The following is a 15,678-nucleotide window of genomic DNA, read 5'->3' as shown; positions in this document are numbered from 1 at the left end:
CTCTTTTTTTTTCATGAAAAACCAACAGCCAAGCTGTTGTTTTTCCTGAAAAGAAAAATACCAATTATAGTATAATGCATTTTTTTTATTAAAAAAAAAAAGACATATAGTAAGACGTTTTTTTTTTTTATTAAAAAAAAAAAAACGACTATGTATAGGAAGGCGTTTTTTAATTTTAAAAACGACCATGTATCATAAGCCGTTTTTTTCCCCCCTACAAAAATTACCTTGTGTAAGTAAGGCATATTTTTTTTTAAAATAAAAATAAAGACCATGTATAGTAAGGCATTTTTTTATTTAAAAAAAAAAAAACATGTATAGTAAAGCTTTTTTTTTTTCTTTCATAAAAAAAAAATGACCATGTATAGTAAGGCGTTTTTTTTTTTTTCTTAAAAAAAATTAACCATGTATAGTCATGCATTATTTTAATAAAAAATAAAATATAATTGATATAAAATGTAAATTGCATTTAAAAAAAAAAAAAGACCATGTATAGTAATGCATTTTTTTTATTTTATTTGAAAAAATGACCATGTATAGTAAGGCTTTTTTTTTTTTTTTTTTTTTTAAAAACGACCATGTATAGGAAGACGTTTTATTTATTTTTTTAAAAACGACCATGTATAGTAAGCCGTTTCTTTTTTCCCTACAAAAATTACCATGTATAGTAAGGCATTTAAAAAAAAAAAAAAAAAAACGTGTGGAGTAAAGCGTTTTTTATTTTATGAAAAAAACGACCATGTATAGCAAGGCGTTTTTTTTTATTAAAAAAACGACCATGTATAGTAAGGCGTTTTTTATGAAAAAAACGACCATGTATAGTAAGCCGTTTATTTATTTTTTTTAAACGACCATGTATATAGTAAGGCGTTTTTTATTTTATGAAAAAAAACGACCATGTATATAGTAAGGTGTTTTTTATTTCATGAAAAAAAACGACCATGTATAGTAAGGCGTTTTTTATTTTATGAAAAAAAAACGACCATGTATAGTAAGGCGTTTTTTATTTTATGAAAAAAAACGACCATTTATAGTAAGGCGTTTTTTATTTCATGAAAAAAAAACGACCATGTATAGAAAGGTGTTTTGTTTTTTCTTAAAAAAAAAAAGCAAACCATGTACAGTAAGGCATTATTTTAATAATAATAATAAATAATTAAAAAAAAAAGACCATGTATAGTAAGGCGTTTTTTATTTCATGAAAAAAAAAACGACCATGTATAGAAAGGCGTTTTGTTTTTTCTTAAAAAAAAAAGCAAACCATGTACAGTAAGGCATTATTTTAATAATAATAATAATAATTAAAAAAAAAAGACCATGTATAGTAAGCCGTTTTTTATTTTATGAAAAAAAACCGACCATGTATAGAAAGGCGGGTTTTTTTTTTCTTAAAAAAAAAAAAGCTAACCATGTACAGTAAGGCATTATTTTAATAATAATAATAATAATAAATAATTTAAAAAAAAAAAGACCATGTATAGTAAGGCGTTTTTTATTTTATGAAAAAAAACGACCATGTATATAGTAAGGTGTTTTTTATTTCATGAAAAAAAACGACCATGTATAGTAAGGCGTTTTTTATTTTATGAAAAAAAAACGACCATGTATAGTAAGGCGTTTTTTATTTTATGAAAAAAAACGACCATTTATAGTAAGGCGTTTTTTATTTCATGAAAAAAAAACGACCATGTATAGAAAGGCGTTTTGTTTTTTCTTAAAAAAAAAGCAAACCATGTACAGTAAGGCATTATTTTAATAATAATAATAATAAATAATTAAAAAAAAAAGACCATGTATAGTAAGGCGTTTTTTATTTCATGAAAAAAACAAACGACCATGTATAGTAAGCCGTTTTTTATTTTATGAAAAAAAACCGACCATGTATAGAAAGGCGGGGTTTTTTTTTCTTAAAAAAAAAAAAGCTAACCATGTACAGTAAGGCATTATTTTAATAATAATAATAATAATAAATAATTTAAAAAAAAAGACCATGTATAGTAAGGCGTTTTTTATTTTATGAAAAAAAACAACCATTTATAGTAAGGCGTTTTTTATTTCATGAAAAAAACGACCATGTATAGTAAGGCGTTTTTTATTTTATGAAAAAAAAACGACCATGTATAGAAAGGCGTTTTTTTTTTTCTTAAAAAAAAAAAGCTAACCATGTACAGTAAGGCATTATTTTAATAATAATAATAATAATAAATAATTTTAAAAAAAAAGACCATGTATAGTAAGGCGTTTTTTATTGTATGGAAAAAAAACGACCATGTATAGTAAGGCGTTTTTTATTTTATGGAAAAAAAACGACCATGTATAGTAAGGCGTTTTTTATTTTTATTTTAAAAACGACCATGTATAGTAAGGCTTTTTTTTTTTTTTCCTAAAAAAGAATAACCATGTATAGTAATGCATTATTTTAATAAAAAATAAAATAAAATAAAATAAAAGACCATGTTTCGTAAGGCATTTTTTTTATTTAAAAAAAACAACCATGCATAGTAAGGCATTTTTTTAGTTTAAAAAACGACCATGTATAGAAAGGCGTTTTTTTTTTCCCTAAAAAAAATAACCATGTATAGTAAGGCATGATTTTAATTTAAAAAAAAAAAGACCATGTATAGTAAGACATTTTTTTTTATTTTAAAAACGACCATGTATAGTAAGGCGTTTTTTTTTTTCTTTAAAAAAAAAAAACATGTACAGTAAGGCATTATTTTAATAATAATAATAATAATAAATAATCACAAAAAAAAGACCATGTATAGTAAGGCATTTTTTTTTATTTTAAAAACGACCATGTATAGTAAGGCGGGGGGTTTTTTCCTAAAAAAAAAAAAAACGTATAGGAATGCATTATTTTAATAAAAAATAAAATAAAAAAAGACCATGTTTCGTAAGGCATTTTTTTTATCTAGAAAAAAACAACCATGTATAGTAAGCCGTTTCTTTTTTCCCTACAAAAATTACCATGTATAGTAAGGCATTTAAAAAAAAAAAAAATGTATAGTAAAGCGTTTTTTATTTTATGAAAAAAACGACCATGTATAGTAAGCCGTTTATTTTTTTTTTTAAAAACGACCATGTATATAGTAAGGCGTTTTTTATTTTATGAAAAAAAAACGACCATGTATAGTAAGGCGTTTTTTATTTTATGAAAAAAAACGACCATGTATATAGTAAGGCGTTTTTTATTTTATGAAAAAAACCGACCATGTATAGGAAGACGTTTTATTTATTTTTTTAAAAACGACCATGTATAGTAAGCAGTTTCTTTTTTCCCTACAAAAATTACCATGTATAGTAAGGCATTTCAAAAAAAAAAAAAAAACATGTATAGTAAAGCGTTTTTTATTTTATGAAAAAAACGACCATGTATAGCAAGGCGTTTTTTTTTATTAAAAAAACGACCATGTATAGTAAGGCGTTTTTTATGAAAAAAACGACCATGTATAGTAAGGCGTTTTTTATTTTATGAAAAAAAAACGACCATGTATAGTAAGGCGTTTTTTATTTTATGAAAAAAAACGACCATTTATAGTAAGGCGTTTTTTATTTCATGAAAAAAAAACGACCATGTATAGAAAGGTTTTTTTTTTTCTTAAAAAAAAAAAGCAAACCATGTACAGTAAGGCATTATTTTAATAATAATAATAATAAATAATTTAAAAAAAAAAAAGACCATGTATAGTAAGGCGTTTTTTATTTTATGAAAAAAAACGACCATTTATAGTAAGGCGTTTTTTATTTCATGAAAAAAACGACCATGTATAGTAAGGCGTTTTTTTAATAATAATAATAATAATAAATAATTAGGGCGGCACGGTAGTCGAGTGGTTAGCACGTCCGCTTCCCAGTTCTGAGGTCTCCGGTTCAAGTCCAGGCTCGGACCTTCCTGGGTGGAGTTTGCATGTTCTCCCCGTGCCCGCGTGGGTCTTCTCCGGGTACTCCGGTCTCCTCCCACATTCCAAAGACATGCATGGCAGGTTAATTGGGCGCTCTGAATTGTCCCTAGGGTGTGCGTGTGAGTGTGGATGGTTGTTCGTCTCTGTTTGCCCTGCGATTGGTTGGCAACCAGTCCAGGGTGTCCCCTGCCTACTGCCCAGAGCCAGCTGAGATAGGCGCCAGCAGCCCCCGCGACCCTTGTGAGGAATAAGCGGTCAAGAAAATGGATGGATGGATAAATAATAAAAAAAAAAAAAGACCATGTATAGTAAGGCGTTTTTTATTTTATGAAAAAAAAGGCCATGTATAGTAAGGCGTTTTTTATTTTATGGAAAAAAAACGACCATGGATAGTAAGGCGTTTTTTATTTTTATTTTAAAAACGACCATGTATAGTAAGGCTTTTTTTTTTTCCTAAAAAAGAATAACCATGTATAGTAATGCATTATTTTAATAAAAAATAAAATAAAATAAAATAAAATAAAATAAAATAAAAGACCATGTTTCGTAAGGCATTTTTTTTATTTAAAAAAAACAACAACCATGCATAGTAAGGCATTTTTTTAGTTTAAAAAACGACCATGTATAGAAAGGCGTTTTTTTTTTCCCTAAAAAAAATAACCATGTATAGTAAGGCATGATTTTAATAAAAAAAAAAAAAAAGACCATGTATAGTAAGACATTTTTTTTTATTTTAAAAACGACCATGTATAGTAAGGCGTTTTTTTTTTCTTTAAAAAAAAAAAAACATGTACAGTAAGGCATTATTTTAATAATAATAATAATAATAATAAATAATCACAAAAAAAAGACCATGTATAGTAAGGCATTTTTTTTTTTATTTTAAAAACGACCATGTATAGTAAGGCGGGGGGTTTTTTCCTAAAAAAAAAAAAAACGTATAGGAATGCATTATTTTAATAAAAAATAAAATAAAAAAAGACCATGTTTCGTAAGGCTTTTTTTTTTATCTAGAAAAAAACAACCATGTATAGTAAGCCATTTAAAAAAAAAAAAACATGTATAGTAAAGCGTTTTTTATTTTATGAAAAAAACGACCATGTATAGTAAGCCGTTTATTTATTTATTTTAAACGACCATGTATATAGTAAGGCGTTTTTTATTTTATGAAAAAAAACGACCATGTATATAGTAAGGCGTTTTTTATTTCATGAAAAAAAACGACCATGTATAGTAAGGCGTTTTTTATTTTATGAAAAAAAAACGCCCATGTATAGTAAGGCGTTTTTTATTTTATGAAAAAAAACGACCATTTATAGTAAGGCGTTTTTTATTTCATGAAAAAAAAACGACCATGTATAGTAAGGCGTTTTTTATTTTATGAAAAAAAAACGACCATGTATAGAAAGGCGTTTTTTTTTTCTTAAAAAAAAAAAGCAAACCATGTACAGTAAGGCATTATTTTAATAATAATAATAATAATAAATAACTAAAAAAAAACGACCATGTATAGTAAGGCGTTTTTTATTTTATGAAAAAAAAACGACCATGTATAGTAAGGCGTTTTTTATTTCATGAAAAAAAAACGACCATGTATAGTAAGGCGTTTTTTATTTCATGAAAAAAACGACCATGTATAGTAAGGCGTTTTTTATTTTATGAAAAAAAAACGACCATGTATAGTAAGGCGTTTTTTATTTTATGAAAAAAAACCGACCATGTATAGAAAGGCGTTTTTTTTTCCTTAAAAAAAAAAAGCTAACCATGTACAGTAAGGCATTATTTTAATAATAATAATAATAATAAATAATTAAAAAAAAAAAGACCATGTATAGTAAGGCGTTTTTTATTTTATGAAAAAAAAGGCCATGTATAGTAAGGCGTTTTTTATTTTATGGAAAAAAAACGACCATGTATAGTAAGGCGTTTTTTTGGTTTTTTTTTTAAACGACCATGTATAGTAAGGCTTTTTTTTTTTTTCCCTAAAAAAGAATAACCATGTATAGTAATGCATTATTTTAATAAAAAATAAAATAAAATAAAATAAAATAAAAGACCATGTTTCGTAAGGCATTTTTTTTATTTAAAAAAAACAACAACCATGCATAGTAAGGCATTTTTTTAGTTTAAAAAACGACCATGTATAGAAAGGCGTTTTTTTTTTTCCCTAAAAAAAATAACCATGTATAGTAAGGCATGATTTTAATTAAAAAAAAAAAAGACCATGTATAGTAAGACATTTTTTTTTATTTTAAAAACGTCCATGTATAGTAAGGCGTTTTTGTTTTGTTCTTTTTTTTTCATAAAAAAGAAACAACCATGTATACTAAGGCGTTTTTTTTTTCTTTAAAAAAAAACAAAACATGTACAGTAAGGCATTATTTTAATAATAATAATAATAATAAATAATCACAAAAAAAAAGACCATGTATAGTAAGGCATTTTTTTTTTATTTTAAAAACGACCATGTATAGTAAGGCGGGGGGGGGGTTTTCCTAAAAAAAAAAAAAACGTATAGGAATGCATTATTTTAATAAAAAATAAAATAAAAAAAGACCATGTTTCGTAACGCATTTTTTTTATCTAGAAAAAAACAACCATGTATAGTAAGGCATTTTTTTTAAATTTAAAAACAACCATGTATAGTAAGGCGTTTTTTATGGAAAAAAAACGACCATGTATAGTAAGGCGTTTTTTATTTTCTGAAAAAAACGACCATGTATAGTAAGGCGTTTTTTATTTTATGAAAAAAAACGACCATGTATAGTAAGGCGTTTTTTATTTTATGAAAAAAAAAACGACCATGTATAGTAAGGCGTTTTTTATTTTTATTTTAAAAACGACCATGTATAGTAAGGCTTTTTTTTTTTTCCTAAAAAAGAATAACCATGTATAGTAATGCATTATTTTAATAAAAAATAAAATAAAATAAAATAAAATAAAAGACCATGTTTCGTAAGGCATTTTTTTTATTTAAAAAAAAACAACAATGTATAGTAAGGCATTTTTTTAGTTTAAAAAACGACCATGTATAGAAAGGCGTTTTTTTTTTTTTCCTAAAAAAAATAACCATGTATAGTAAGGCATGATTTTAATAAAAAAAAAAAAAAAAAAGACCATGTATAGTAAGGCTTTTTTTTTCCGACAAAAAAAACGACCATGTATAGTAAGGCTTTTTTTTTCGACAAAAAAACCGACCATGTATAGTAAGGCTTTTTTTCCGACAAAAAAAACGACCATGTATAGTAAGGCTTTTTTTTCAGACAAAAAAAACGACCATGTATAGTAAGGCTTTTTTTTCCCGACAAAAAAAACGACCATGTATAGTAAGGCTTTTTTTTCCGACAAAAAAACGACCATGTATAGTAAGGCTTTTTTTTCCAACAAAAAAAACGACCATGTATAGTAAGGATTTTTTTTCCCGACAAAAAAACGACCATGTATAGTAAGGCTTTTTTTCCTGACAAAAAACGACCATGTATAGTAAGGCTTTTTTTTCCTGACAAAAAAACGACCATGTATAGTAAGGCTTTTTTTTCCGATAAAAAACGACCGTGTATAGTAAGGCTTTTTTTTTCCGACAAAAAAAACGACCATGTATGGTAAGGCTTTTTTTTTCCCCGACAAAAAAACGACCATGTATAGTAAGGCTTTTTTTTCCCGACAAAAAAAACAACCATGTATAGTAAGGCTTTTTTTTCCGACAAAAAAAACAACCATGTATAGTAAGGCTTTTTTTTTCCGACAAAAAAAACGACCATGTATGGTAAGGCTTTTTTTTCCCGACAAAAAAACGACCATGTATAGTAAGGCTTTTTTTTCCCGACAAAAAAACGACCATGTATAGTAAGGCTTTTTTTTCCCGACAAAAAAACGACCATGTATAGTAAGGCTTTTTTTTCCCGACAAAAAAAACGACCATGTATAGTAAGGCTTTTGTTCCCGATAAAAAACGACCATGTATAGTAAGGCTTTTTTTCCGCTAAAAAACGACCATGTATAGATAGTAAGGCTTTTTTTTCCGATAAAAAACGACCATGTATAGTAAGGCTTTTTTTTTCTGACAAAAAAACGACCATGTATAGTAAGGCTTTTTTTCCTGACAAAAACCGACCATGTATAGTAAGGCTTTTTTTTCCGACGTAAAAACGACCATGTATAGTAAGGCTTTTTTTTCCGACAAAAAAACGACCATGTATAGTAAGGCTTTTTTTCCTGACAAAAACCGACCATGTATAGTAAGGCTTTTTTTTCCGACGTAAAAACGACCATGTATAGTAAGGCTTTTTTTTCCGACAAAAAAACGACCATGTATAGTAAGGCTTTTTTTTCCGACATAAAAACGACCATGTATAGTAAGGCTTTTTTTTCCGACAAAAAAACGACCATGTATAGTAAGGCTTTTTTTTCCGACAAAAAAACGACCATGTATAGTAAGGCTTTTTTTTCCGACATAAAAACGACCATGTATAGTAAGGCTTTTTTTTTCGACATAAAAACGACCATGTATAGTAAGGCTTTTTTTTCCGACAAAAAAACGACCATGTATAGTAAGGCTTTTTTTTCCGACAAAAAAACGACCATGTATAGTAAGGCTTTTTTTTCCGACATAAAAACGACCATGTATAGTAAGGCTTTTTTTTCCGACAAAAAAACGACCATGTATAGTAAGGCTTTTATTTCCGACAAAAAAACGACCATGTATAGTAAGGCTTTTTTTTCCGACAAAAAAACGACCATGTATAGTAAGGCTTTTTTTTCCGACAAAAAAACGACCATGTATAGTAAGGCTTTTTTTTCCGGCGTAAAAACGACCATGTATCGTAAGGCTTTTTTTTCGACATAAAAACGACCATGTATAGTAAGGCTTTTTTTTCCGACTAAAAAACGACCATGTATAGTAAGGCTTTTTTTTCCCGACATAAAAACGACCATGTATAGTAAGGCTTTTTTTTCCGACAAAAAAACGACCATGTATAGTAAGGCTTTTTTTTCCGACATAAAAACGACCATGTATAGTAAGGCTTTTTTTTCCGACAAAAAAACGACCATGTATAGTAAGGCTTTTTTTTCCAACATAAAAACGACCATGTATAGTGAGGCTTTTTTTTCCGACAAAAAAACGACCATGTATAGTAAGGCTTTTATTTCCGACAAAAAAACGACCATGTATAGTAAGGCTTTTTTTTCCGACAAAAAAACGACCATGTATAGTAAGGCTTTTTTTTCCGACAAAAAAACGACCATGTATAGTAAGGCTTTTTTTTCCGGCGTAAAAACGACCATGTATCGTAAGGCTTTTTTTTCGACATAAAAACGACCATGTATAGTAAGGCTTTTTTTTCCGACAAAAAAACGACCATGTATAGTAAGGCTTTTTTTTTCGACATAAAAACGACCATGTATAGTAAGGCTTTTTTTTCCGACAAAAAAACGACCATGTATAGTAAGGCTTTTTTTTCCGACAAAAAAACGACCATGTATAGTAAGGCTTTTTTTTCCGACGTAAAAACAACCATGTATAGTAAGGCTTTTTTTTCCCGACAAAAAAACGACCATGTATAGTAAGGCTTTTTTTTCTGACATAAAAACGACCATGTATAGTAAGGCTTTTTTTTTCGACAAAAAAACGACCATGTATAGTAAGGCTTTTTTTTCCGACAAAAAAACGACCATGTATAGTAAGGCTTTTTTTTTTTCCTAAAAAAGAATAACCATGTATAGTAATGCATTATTTTAATAAAAAATAAAATAAAATAAAATAAAATAAAATAAAATAAAAGACCATGTTTCGTAAGGCATTTTTTTTATTTAAAAAAAACAACAACCATGCATAGTAAGGCATTTTTTTAGTTTAAAAAACGACCATGTATAGAAAGGCGTTTTTTTTTTTCCCTAAAAAAAATAACCATGTATAGTAAGGCATGATTTTAATAAAAAAAAAAAAAAAAGACCATGTATAGTAAGACATTTTTTTTTATTTTAAAAACGACCATGTATAGTAAGGCGTTTTTTTTTTCTTTAAAAAAAACAAAACATGTACAGTAAGGCATTATTTTAATAATAATAATAATAATAATAAATAATCACAAAAAAAAGACCATGTATAGTAAGGCATTTTTTTTTTATTTTAAAAACGACCATGTATAGTAAGGCGGGGGGTTTTTTCCTAAAAAAAAAAAAAACGTATAGGAATGCATTATTTTAATAAAAAATAAAATAAAAAAAGACCATGTTTCGTAAGGCTTTTTTTTTTATCTAGAAAAAAACAACCATGTATAGTAAGCCATTTAAAAAAAAAAAAAACATGTATAGTAAAGCGTTTTTTATTTTATGAAAAAAACGACCATGTATAGTAAGCCGTTTATTTATTTATTTTAAACGACCATGTATATAGTAAGGCGTTTTTTATTTTATGAAAAAAAACGACCATGTATATAGTAAGGCGTTTTTTATTTCATGAAAAAAAACGACCATGTATAGTAAGGCGTTTTTTATTTTATGAAAAAAAAACGCCCATGTATAGTAAGGCGTTTTTTATTTTATGAAAAAAAACGACCATTTATAGTAAGGCGTTTTTTATTTCATGAAAAAAAAACGACCATGTATAGTAAGGCGTTTTTTATTTTATGAAAAAAAAACGACCATGTATAGAAAGGCGTTTTTTTTTTCTTAAAAAAAAAAAGCAAACCATGTACAGTAAGGCATTATTTTAATAATAATAATAATAAATAACTAAAAAAAAACGACCATGTATAGTAAGGCGTTTTTTATTTTATGAAAAAAAAACGACCATGTATAGTAAGGCGTTTTTTATTTCATGAAAAAAAAACGACCATGTATAGTAAGGCGTTTTTTATTTTATGAAAAAAAAACGACCATGTATAGTAAGGCGTTTTTTATTTTATGAAAAAAAACCGACCATGTATAGAAAGGCGTTTTTTTTTCCTTAAAAAAAAAAAGCTAACCATGTACAGTAAGGCATTATTTTAATAATAATAATAATAATAAATAATTTAAAAAAAAAAGACCATGTATAGTAAGGCGTTTTTTATTTTATGAAAAAAAAGGCCATGTATAGTAAGGCGTTTTTTATTTTATGGAAAAAAAACGACCATGTATAGTAAGGCGTTTTTTTGGGTTTTTTTTTAAACGACCATGTATAGTAAGGCTTTTTTTTTTTTTCCCTAAAAAAGAATAACCATGTATAGTAATGCATTATTTTAATAAAAAATAAAATAAAATAAAATAAAATAAAAGACCATGTTTCGTAAGGCATTTTTTTTATTTAAAAAAAACAACAACCATGCATAGTAAGGCATTTTTTTAGTTTAAAAAACGACCATGTATAGAAAGGCTTTTTTTTTTTCCCTAAAAAAAATAACCATGTATAGTAAGGCATGATTTTAATTTAAAAAAAAAAAGACCATGTATAGTAAGACATTTTTTTTTATTTTAAAAACGTCCATGTATAGTAAGGCGTTTTTGTTTTGTTCTTTTTTTTTCATAAAAAAGAAACAACCATGTATACTAAGGCGTTTTTTTTTTCTTTAAAAAAAAACAAAACATGTACAGTAAGGCATTATTTTAATAATAATAATAATAATAAATAATCACAAAAAAAAAGACCATGTATAGTAAGGCATTTTTTTTTTATTTTAAAAACGACCATGTATAGTAAGGCGGGGGGGGGGGGTTTCCTAAAAAAAAAAAAAACGTATAGGAATGCATTATTTTAATAAAAAATAAAATAAAAAAAGACCATGTTTCGTAACGCATTTTTTTTATCTAGAAAAAAACAACCATGTATAGTAAGGCATTTTTTTTTAATTTAAAAACAACCATGTATAGTAAGGCGTTTTTTATGGAAAAAAAACGACCATGTATAGTAAGGCGTTTTTTATTTTCTGAAAAAAACGACCATGTATAGTAAGGCGTTTTTTATTTTATGAAAAAAAACGACCATGTATAGTAAGGCGTTTTTTATTTTATGAAAAAAAAACGACCATGTATAGTAAGGCGTTTTTTATTTTTATTTTAAAAACGACCATGTATAGTAAGGCTTTTTTTTTTTCCTAAAAAAGAATAACCATGTATAGTAATGCATTATTTTAATAAAAAATAAAATAAAATAAAATAAAATAAAAGACCATGTTTCGTAAGGCATTTTTTTTATTTAAAAAAAAACAACAATGTATAGTAAGGCATTTTTTTAGTTTAAAAAACGACCATGTATAGAAAGGCGTTTTTTTTTTTTTCCTAAAAAAAATAACCATGTATAGTAAGGCATGATTTTAATAAAAAAAAAAAAAAAAAAGACCATGTATAGTAAGGCTTTTTTTTTCCGACAAAAAAAACGACCATGTATAGTAAGGCTTTTTTTTCCGACAAAAAAACCGACCATGTATAGTAAGGCTTTTTTTCCGACAAAAAAAACGACCATGTATAGTAAGGCTTTTTTTTCAGACAAAAAAAACGACCATGTATAGTAAGGCTTTTTTTTCCCGACAAAAAAAACGACCATGTATAGTAAGGCTTTTTTTTCCGACAAAAAAACGACCATGTATAGTAAGGCTTTTTTTTCCAACAAAAAAAACGACCATGTATAGTAAGGATTTTTTTTCCCGACAAAAAAACGACCATGTATAGTAAGGCTTTTTTTCCTGACAAAAAACGACCATGTATAGTAAGGCTTTTTTTTCCTGACAAAAAAACGACCATGTATAGTAAGGCTTTTTTTTCCGATAAAAAACGACCGTGTATAGTAAGGCTTTTTTTTTCCGACAAAAAAAACGACCATGTATGGTAAGGCTTTTTTTTTCCCCGACAAAAAAACGACCATGTATAGTAAGGCTTTTTTTTCCCGACAAAAAAAACAACCATGTATAGTAAGGCTTTTTTTTCCGACAAAAAAAACAACCATGTATAGTAAGGCTTTTTTTTTCCGACAAAAAAAACGACCATGTATGGTAAGGCTTTTTTTTCCCGACAAAAAAACGACCATGTATAGTAAGGCTTTTTTTTCCCGACAAAAAAACGACCATGTATAGTAAGGCTTTTTTTTCCCGACAAAAAAACGACCATGTATAGTAAGGCTTTTTTTTCCCGACAAAAAAAACGACCATGTATAGTAAGGCTTTTGTTCCCGATAAAAAACGACCATGTATAGTAAGGCTTTTTTTCCGCTAAAAAACGACCATGTATAGATAGTAAGGCTTTTTTTTCCGATAAAAAACGACCATGTATAGTAAGGCTTTTTTTTTCTGACAAAAAAACGACCATGTATAGTAAGGCTTTTTTTCCTGACAAAAACCGACCATGTATAGTAAGGCTTTTTTTTCCGACGTAAAAACGACCATGTATAGTAAGGCTTTTTTTTCCGACAAAAAAACGACCATGTATAGTAAGGCTTTTTTTTCTGACAAAAAAAACGACCATGTATAGTAAGGCTTTTTTTTCCGACAAAAAAACGACCATGTATAGTAAGGCTTTTTTTTCCGACAAAAAAACGACCATGTATAGTAAGGCTTTTTTTTCCGACAAAAAAACGACCATGTATAGTAAGGCTTTTTTTTCCGACAAAAAAACGACCATGTATAGTAAGGCTTTTTTTTCCGACAAAAAAACGACCATGTATAGTAAGGCTTTTTTTTCCGGCGTAAAAACGACCATGTATAGTAAGGCTTTTTTTTTCGACATAAAAACGACCATGTATAGTAAGGCTTTTTTTCTGACATAAAAACGACCATGTATAGTAAGGCTTTTTTTCTGACAAAAAAAACGACCATGTATAGTAAGGCTTTTTTTTCCGACAAAAAAACGACCATGTATAGTAAGGCTTTTTTTTCTGACAAAAAAAACGACCATGTATAGTAAGGCTTTTTTTTCCGACAAAAAAACGACCATGTATAGTAAGGCTTTTTTTTCCGACAAAAAAACGACCATGTATAGTAAGGCTTTTTTTTCCGACAAAAAAACGACCATGTATAGTAAGGCTTTTTTTTCCGACAAAAAAACGACCATGTATAGTAAGGCTTTTTTTTCCGACAAAAAAACGACCATGTATAGTAAGGCTTTTTTTTCCGGCGTAAAAACGACCATGTATAGTAAGGCTTTTTTTTCCGACAAAAAAACGACCATGTATAGTAAGGCTTTTTTCTCCGACAAAAAAACGACCATGTATAGTAAGGCTTTTTTTTCTGACAAAAAAAACGACCATGTATAGTAAGGCTTTTTTTTCCGACAAAAAATACGACCATGTATAGTAAGGCTTTTTTTTCCCGACAAAAAAACGACCATGTATAGTAAGGCTTTTTTTTTTATTTTATTTTATTTATTTTTTTTAATTCCTAGTTATACTTACTGAACTCATTGCTCTTCTTTCCAGTAAACTGACTAACAGCCCCGTGGTCTAGTGGTAGAGTGTTTACACTCTGACGCTGAGGTTGTGGGTTCGATCCCAGGCTGAGTCAAACCAAACGACCATGTATAGTAAGGCTTTTTTTTCCCGACATAAAAACGACCATGTATAGTAAGGCTTTTTTTTCCGACAAAAAAACGACCATGTATAGTAAGGCTTTTTTTTCCGACAAAAAAACGACCATGTATAGTAAGGCTTTTTTTTTCGACATAAAAACGACCATGTATAGTAAGGCTTTTTTTTTTCCGACAAAAAAACGACCATGTATAGTAAGGCTTTTTTTTCCCGACATAAAAACGACCATGTATAGTAAGGCTTTTTTTTCCGACAAAAAAACGACCATGTATAGTAAGGCTTTTTTTTCCGACAAAAACACGACCATGTATAGTAAGGCTTTTTTTTTCGACATAAAAACGACCATGTATAGTAAGGCTTTTTTTTTCAGACAAAAAAACGACCATGTAGAGTAAGGCTTTTTTTTCCGACAAAAAAACGACCATGTATAGTAAGGCTTTTTTTTCCGACAAAAAAACGACCATGTATAGTAAGGCTTTTTTTTCCCGACATAAAAACGACCATGTATATTAAGGCTTTTTTTTCCGACAAAAAAACGACCATGTATAGTAAGGCTTTTTTTTCCGACAAAAAAACGACCATGTATAGTAAGGCTTTTTTTTCTGACATAAAAACGACCATGTATAGTAAGGCTTTTTTTTCTGACAAAAAAAACGACCATGTATAGTAAGGCTTTTTTTTCCGACAAAAAAACGACCATGTATAGTAAGGCTTTTTTTTCTGACAAAAAAAACGACCATGTATAGTAAGGCTTTATTTTCCGACAAAAAAACGACCATGTATAGTAAGGCTTTATTTTCCGACAAAAAAACGACCATGTATAGTAAGGCTTTTTTTTCCGACAAAAAAACGACCATGTATAGTAAGGCTTTTTTTTCCGACAAAAAAACGACCATGTATAGTAAGGCTTTTTTTTCCGGCGTAAAAACGACCATGTATAGTAAGGCTTTTTTTTTCGACATAAAAACGACCATGTATAGTAAGGCTTTTTTTTCCGACAAAAAAACGACCATGTATAGTAAGGCTTTTTTTTCCGACAAAAAAACGACCATGTATAGTAAGGCTTTTTTCTCCGACAAAAAAACGACCATGTATAGTAAGGCTTTTTTTTCCGGCGTAAAAACGACCATGTATAGTAAGGCTTTTTTTTTCGACATAAAAACGACCATGTATAGTAAGGCTTTTTTTTCCGACAAAAAAACGACCATGTATAGTAAGGCTTTTTTTTCCGACAAAAAAACGACCATGTATAGTAAGGCTTTTTTTTCCGACAAAAAA

The sequence above is a fragment of the Festucalex cinctus genome, chromosome 17, assembly GCF_051991245.1.
Source record: "Festucalex cinctus isolate MCC-2025b chromosome 17, RoL_Fcin_1.0, whole genome shotgun sequence".
Taxonomy (NCBI): Eukaryota; Metazoa; Chordata; class Actinopteri; order Syngnathiformes; family Syngnathidae; genus Festucalex; species Festucalex cinctus.
The sequence above is the reverse complement of the archived record's forward strand: the minus strand, read 5'-3'. Positions refer to the sequence as shown.